This window comes from Folsomia candida, unplaced genomic scaffold (genome assembly GCF_002217175.1).
Source record: "Folsomia candida strain VU population unplaced genomic scaffold, ASM221717v1 Fcan01_Sc065, whole genome shotgun sequence".
NCBI lineage: Eukaryota > Metazoa > Arthropoda > Collembola > Entomobryomorpha > Isotomidae > Folsomia > Folsomia candida.
Genome location: NW_019091257.1, coordinates 199,750 through 207,572, shown reverse-complemented (window position 1 = coordinate 207,572; position 7,823 = coordinate 199,750). Strand labels below are relative to the sequence as shown.

Sequence of the window (7,823 nt, the reverse complement as noted above, 5' to 3'; positions counted from 1 at the left end):
ATGCCTGTTTACTTAATGTTGTAAATATTTTAAGGAAAGCAATCTTGATAAAACTACAGCTCAGAAGATTATCACAATTCGTGGCAGCAGTTATAAATTATTAATGATTTATACTGAAAATACAAGTTTATTTATAAGTAAAAAATATCATTCAATCAGGATAAAAAATTCCACTATGCAGAAATAATTTTGTTAAAAAATTACGATGATATCACCATAATGCTGAGAATCATGGTTGGTGAATTGAATATGAATGAGGAGTAATATTTAAGTTTCAATATGGGGTCATAAATAGCGAATGGGACAAATTGTCTGTAAATTCTGGCTTCATGTCATATGGTCGTATTAAAAAGTAAGTATGCACTTAGGTTTTATTAAAATATTCAGAAGGGGAACATATTTACTTGTTTGACAAATTAGTGCGACGATATTGAGAAATAGTTTCCGGCTTGGTAAGTACAAATATTTATGACAACCAGGACCTATTTACTTCGCTTTAGTATGGTCCACATTAAAGTGTGATCTTGAGTCATTAAGTTTATTCGGTGGAAAATAACAAAATTTTAATTCCAGATGTGTCTGATACGCGGAATTAATGAATTATAATTTTTAATAGTGTTAAATTGGCCGCGGAAGTTGGGCGCATTAATATTGAATGATATGAAAAACCTAACAATACGGTCCTGGGATGCGAAAAATAGTATCTTTGTCATGTAATAAAATTCGAAGAGAAAAAATGTAGAGATAGTTATGAAATTACTTCTTAAAATGTAAAGTGTTGGAAAATATTCACGCAGTTTTATTCTGACAAAGAATTTTGAAATTAATATTTTTTTTGGTAAGAAACTTGCAACGGTATGGGGACAGAAATTTCGTTGCCCTCAATGATCCCTGGGCGCCTGCAGTGTTCCACTAATGCATAAATATGTAACTGAATTCTTGGTACGACGACGTAATATGTATCTGTCGGGACCGGCTCATTTTCTCGGAAGGATATTGTTATTCTGAAGCACGTAGATTTTTCACTGCCAAGTGTTACTCATATTAATTATCTATGGATTTATGCATTATATTTACTATCCGGTATAAAAACAGCTGGGAAGACAGGGAATATCAGAACCAGTTTGGGCAAGTGAGAGAAAACTTGAATAATAAAAACCAAATTGAAAATCAATTCGAATCATCGGGACTAGTACGTTTAAAATTTCTTAATTTAGTGTAGGATTTATTATTATTTTATAGGTTTAAAAAGGCTGGAACGAAGTCATCTCTGGTGTAATGGTTTTATTCATAATTTGCACTTTATTTATAGAAGCGAGATTGGCGGAATTTTTTGAATTATCATAAAACAAAGTAAATTCTTAACATTGCCAGACAAAGTGTTAATTGCTCTTGATTTTATTTTATTTTCAGAAATGCACCAATCAACTAAAATTGTCTTCCTGTGCGTGATCGTCCTGGTGGGGGTCGTCTCGGTAACGGAGGGGCAGGTGGGGAGTTCGGGATGCAGCAGGAAGTGGGCGCCTGCAGGATGGTGTTGGCGCTACTGTTCGGGATCGTCGGGGAATTGGTGCTACACGGGGCGACAGGGGCCATGTGAGACTGCGACTTGTGTTGGTGGATCCTGTTCCGGGATCAGCTGTCGCGGCGCGGCGGCGGGGTGTGTTGGGCACTGTTGATAAAGGGTGCCATTTATGTGAATGCTTGTTGACGACCGATAATCAAATTTAATTTTAAACTGTAATAAATACATATTGATTTATGGTATCATATATAAATATTTTGGAACGATCACATTTTTATTGACCGTTTTATTGACCGTTTGGTGACCGTATAATGAACTATAGACGTACATGAGTGTTTTCTCCAAGCTAATTTAACACAAAGTTTGAAACTTCCACGACCAAAAGTAAAAATTGCATTATATTTTAATTTCGTGCCCAAAATATAATAATGCAGCCTTATGTAGATATTATATAAAAAGTGAACCTGTTGTCGCGTTATATATGATTTTTGTGAGGTGGGGTGAGATTTGGGTAGGAACGTCAAATATGTAAACACGTAGCCGTCAGTTCCATTATTTAATTTGCTATGTCTGCCTGTAAATTATTTTTCCTCTCCAAACTTGTTAACCTTCAAATATGACCTGTAATTGTGTGTGTGCGTGTCCACCTTGTGATTGGTGTATTTAATTTAGAGTCGGCCCCTCAGGCCGACTCTCCTAATAATAATTGTGCAAAGCTTTCAACATTCTCTTTTGTGTGCTCGAGGAGGAACATTCGGCCGTCACAATCTAAATTAGAGAATCACCCATTGTAACAATAATTTGAAACTGTGACCATTAAACCCTAAATTTGTGCAAATTACTCCTCCTCGACTTGTCTAATCTGCGACCATTAATTTCGCCAAGCCGCCCCCACCACCGCCGTCGCCATCATCACACCATCGCCATCACTTTGCACACACTACATAGTAATAGTCGCCATCCTCTCACGCCAACCAGGTCATCATCACACAGTTTATGTTCTCACTAACATAATGGTCTCGCCCTTCCGAATCATCCAGCCCTTGGGAGTTACGCCCCAATAGTGAGAGGACCTTTCGCCAAAAGTGTAGTGAGTTTGTGCAAAGTGGGAGAGGGAGAGGAAGAAGATCACCCTGTAAATAATTTGAGATTTGTAAATGGGAGATGCATGTATGTGAGACAGGGTACGTCATGGATTTAAAATCAGATTATATAAAGAGAGAAATCTCGCATATCTGATATCTAATTGCGTTAAAAAGGATTTTACATTTTACATTTACGTCAGTTGTACTTAATTGGTAAATATTATAAGTTTGGTGAGAACTATGTACACCACGGCAGGGGAATCATATTTATGTATATGGATCCCTACGGCTTGAATTTTAATACCAGATTATTTGCAGGGCAGATAAATATCTATGCAATGCAATGCAATAAATTCTTTATGTAGTAATTTATTATTTATAATTTACATAGGGTCAACCGGGGTGAGTTGGGTTGCATATTGCGTTGCATCTGTCGCTTCATGCAAAATAGGCTAATGATTTCGAAATTGGCTCTGGCTTCTAGCATTTCTTGATGTGCAGTGCAGGAAATGCTAGAAACAACCAGCAAAAAACTAAACATTGTTTATACAGTTAAAAAAAGTTTTTAGTGGACTGGTATAAATTTGTGTCCCGATTAGAGCTCCAAGTGTAATTGACATCTAAATTATTCATTCTAAACTCCAATCATAATTTTTATATCGAAATTTATTCGCTAAAAGGTGCCTACAATGTGTAGTTAATTCATAATAGTGAAGGGCTTAAAGTGGAAAACATAGTTGTATTAGTTCGGTAGAATTGCACTGCATCCGGTGAATCCATTTAACCTTGGGAACTGTGAAATTCGCAGATTCCTTGACCTTGATCAGTGGTGGCGCAAGATCTATGATTGTCCGCAATGGCGGTACAAGTGGTCACGTAGGTCGCCGGCGTGGTCGTGTCTGGTGGACTGGGGCACTCGTAGATGGCGTCAAGTAGGCATCCATCCTCCTCATCGTACTTGATCATCTGCATTATATCCTGAAAAGAAGTTAACAAATACACTCAAAATAATTTATTCACAACATTTCCTCTAGTATATACGCTATGCACTTCGGATACAATTTGTCACCGCATGCGGTAGCAAACACGTTGTGGCTGAATCCTGGAAGAGTGTCACCGAACTGGGAATAAAATTTTGTCAAATCTGGGGACAATTGATTGCCGGTGTTTCGTTTCTACCGCAAGGAATGCAAAAACTCCAGCTAACAACGCGCCCTATTTATGTATTACTTACGCTTACACCCATGAGTAAAATATCTAAAGTAGGAATGTTAAAACTTTACAGCTTCTGGCTACACAATGTTGGTTTCTGGATTTTATGTAAAACCGAGGGCTTACAAGACGTACCGATCACTTCGACAACCCTACAACTTAATTCATGAGTATATCAGTGTGCAGATGATATTCAAACAAGTCATGTCAATATATGGATTCTGGTTGCTTGTCATGCACGCGTTCATGGGGCAGTTTGCGTTATTTTGCAATTATTCTGTAATCAAGTACTGGGACCAATTGAATCCGTTAACCAGGGTAAGAAATGATGAATTGTTAAATTAATTTAGAATCTAGGCGGGGATTTAATTTAAAATCTCAGATACTTCTCATAGTCTGGAGCGCGGTAGTTCTAATCCCTTGGATTTCATTCCTCCACGTGTCCGGGAACTTTTACCAATTATCGCAGAGAACTTTGAAATCTTGGAAGGAAATTAAATGTAGAAATACATTGGAAAGAAAATATCTGTCAAAATCGAGAAAGGCATGTCGACCATTGAAAGTGGGGGCGGACGGTGTATTCACAATTAAACGATTGACTGTGTTGAAGTTCATTAGAGGAATTATAAAGGGGACTTTTAGGGCAATGATGACCATTGGAAGGAAATGAATTGTCTGCAACAAATTATGTTTATGTACAACGCTATTAAAATAATTCGCTAAATAAAAATAATGCTGAATATGTTATGACGTAATTTTATACATTTTGTAGACGAGTTATTTTTATATGTTACTTGCTCAAAAACCATGTAATTCGTCAAGTCCTAAGCGGGAAATTTATTTTACATTTTCTTGTCCGGTATGGTAATCTGTAGAGACTTATCGTTGGTATGGCTTATCGGTATAACGTTACTTATAATTATAATTATACGTTTCCGATTATTTTCCACCAATTATGATGTTTATAATGACAAGGCAACATAAATTAAAAAATCATTAAAAAAATATTAATAACCGCAATACATGTTCATCGAAAATTCATAGAAGGGTTACTTAATCAAAAATATTGTCTGAAGAAGGGTACACTGGAAGTAAAATCATTTTAAGTAACTTTAATTTCAAAGTAGCCTGCATCCTTTTTAAAAGTCTAGTCAAGCTTTGTAAATTTAAATGAGAATATTAATCCTAAAATCATTAATCGTAAATATGGACACAAAATAATTTCAAGAGGGACTAGGTTATGATGAATATAAATGAAATACTAATATGTGTTCATATTTTATTGCAAATAAGTTTTAATATCTTCAACAAATATTAGTAACTTTGGGTAAAAATCAAACACGCAATTCCGTTGGAACCAACCGAGGCGCCTAATGATTTATCAAAATGCACGCTCCGATATTTGGAGTTATGGATCGATTTAATTCAAAGGTGTCAAGTTCCCCATGCCATTTATCTTTGTTGGCGGGAATGTTTAAATTTTGAAATATTGTGTATCTAACGTGAAATTTCATCAGCAACACGGATCAGAAAACCAAATCAAGTTATCTCAATCCGGTAAAAAATGGTAGCCAAAACATCAGGACAAGTTGCAAATCGAGTTTGCCACTCGTGCTAAAAAGTATGGCTTCGCGACCGAAAAAAAAACGCGTCAAAATTTTCTAGTCCAAAGAATACACTTTCCCACAATTGGTCGTGTATTACACATATATTAGGCATGGGGGAACGCTAATTTCAAAAGAAAAATTCGTCATCCAGATGTGCTGGGGTCCCCGAAACAAATGAAGAGCTTGCAAGACGCGAACCCCAATAACCCAAACACAACGAACCGCTTTGCAGCCAGTACGTTAGGAATATGAAGATCATATGTGCGTTATATTGAAGCCAATAAGTTGTGCTTCAAGATGTATAAATCAAATTAGGTCCAAAAATTTAACTAACATCAAAAAGTAATTCCAAATCCAACTGTCGAAAAATGTATTAAAAAATTCTCGAGCAAAGTATCTCTAGGTTATTCGTCAGGGATGACGAAACCTACTGCCCTGTGGCTCCCGAAAGTGTTAATTTCTTGAAGTACTACTAATGTGCTAATAAAAAAATGCAAAATTAAAATATAGATTCTATCCTAAGGAAAGATATCTCAAAAAGTATCCGATTTGTCGCGCGTTGGATGAAAATGGAAGGGTTTAAGAAACATCCAGTATCACCAAGATATTAAATTATAAATTGCACACGATACATTGCATCTTGAAGAGCTTGATCCCCTTCATCAAAAACAGGGATATTTTGTGTTGACAGGACATGTTGGGCCCCAATAAGGCCAAGACTGTCACCGACGCTTGCCGATCCCAAAAAGTTGATTTTGCAAAAAAAAGGTAATGCTCCAAACGTAGGTCACGCGCCCCCAATTGAATGATTTTGGGCATTAATCAAGAGAGGATGTTCTAGACGACAAAAACTAACAAAAATTTTCGAAGAATTTGCGAAAATCATGCGAGAAATTCTGAAATGAGTGGACAAAACGAGTGGCGGAGCCCTTATGGTGTCCTTCAGGAAAAACCTTAGCTCCATCGGACGGAACGGAGTATATTGGCCATTGAGGGGTCGAAATAACTAGTCAATATATAGATCTATAACTCCTCAAAATTTCATTAGAGTTCATTCAGCGATTCATTTTTTATAGGTCTTTAAGTTTTGACACCATCGAATTGAATCGATCCATACATCCCTTGACGATAGATCGTGTCGGAGTGTTAGCTAGATAGAAGTATTCAATTAACTCCAATGTTTCAATGCATGTCGAGTTTCCGGAAAAATCCTCGTTTTCGAACACAGTCCAACTTGACCGTAAGGATGGCACCACTAGGAAGATATCCGAAATTTGTGGCAGCTAAGTCTATAAATGTTCGTTCAACTTCACCAGCAATGTAGTTACTAATTCCGCTGTAGATGGAAATAGAAGGGGCTTCTGTTTCCAAGGGTCCCACATGCCGCAGAGACATTATAGGAGGAAGCGTGAGATTTCTACACACCGTAGCCCCATCCAGATCACGTTGATTAAAGAGCAGCGAGGTTTCGAAATTTGTCGAATTGAATCCCATCCACCTAGGAAAGTTAAATTAGGAGTTAAAATTAAAGAATTTGTTTTTCTACTTTGTGTGACGTTGATTAAACTAAAAATGTGTTTCCAAAACTATCGTAAATGGGCGGGACAATTCATATCCGCCAAATGTGCTTTCTTAGGAAAAAAAATTACATAGAGTAAATATTCAAGTAAGGAAGTACTTTAATTAGGAATTAATTAATTAATTAAAGAATTAGTTATTGCTTTCTAATTAAGTGGGTTAATAAGTCGTGATTCGAGTGCCTTACTTATGCCAGATCTCAAATTCGTTTTATCGTGAGATAAGTCATCGCTGAACAGAAACCTGACTTAATATAACTTTCGCATGTGTTTTTTAAATATTGCATACCATCCAGTCAAGCAGTAAGACTTGACGTCCCTCAATAACTCCGAGTAGAGTGGAGTGAGATCTGCCTCCTTAGTTCGGAATCTAAACGCATTTCCTCCAGAACCGGCCCTGTGTAGAATGTCACCTCTTGAATAAAACCAATTACGAAGTAGATGCAAGTGGCGAAAGAAATAAATCGTAAGAGGAACATTGTGACGATAATTGTTCTGTGAGTTGACTAATGACGTTGTTAACAACTGGTTGTATTTTATACGAGTTCTTATTGCATCATACCGTCACCGAAGGGGCAGTAAGTAGTGTTACCTGTGTCAGGATAATATGTATGTACCTGGACCCAGTTGATGTTCACTTGAGATAATTGAAAAAAATATCCATGGAATTTATACTCAGTTGAATGTAAATAATTATGTAATGGTCAGGGAATTGGCTCGTGTTATCGTAAAATGTCAATCCTGTATGTATTTGTTGATAACGACTTATTTATTCAAAGCGAAATCTTTTATAAATTAATTGGTTTGTGATATAATA

At 36.6% G+C, this 7,823-nt stretch overlaps 2 long non-coding RNA genes across 2 annotated transcripts; both read left to right on the top strand.

Annotated features, from left to right (window-relative positions):
* The first annotated feature begins 1,066 nt into the window (after positions 1-1,066).
* On the top strand, positions 1,067-2,366 carry LOC110862687. The gene is made up of 2 exons (XR_002549212.2): positions 1,067-1,192; positions 1,414-2,366. It is a non-coding gene; the product is annotated as an uncharacterized LOC110862687 (long non-coding RNA).
* A 1,081-nt stretch (positions 2,367-3,447) lies between these two features.
* Positions 3,448-4,571, top strand: LOC118433643. The gene is made up of 3 exons (XR_004833481.1): positions 3,448-3,833; positions 3,896-4,140; positions 4,218-4,571. It is a non-coding gene; the product is annotated as an uncharacterized LOC118433643 (long non-coding RNA).
* The last annotated feature ends 3,252 nt before the right edge of the window (positions 4,572-7,823 follow it).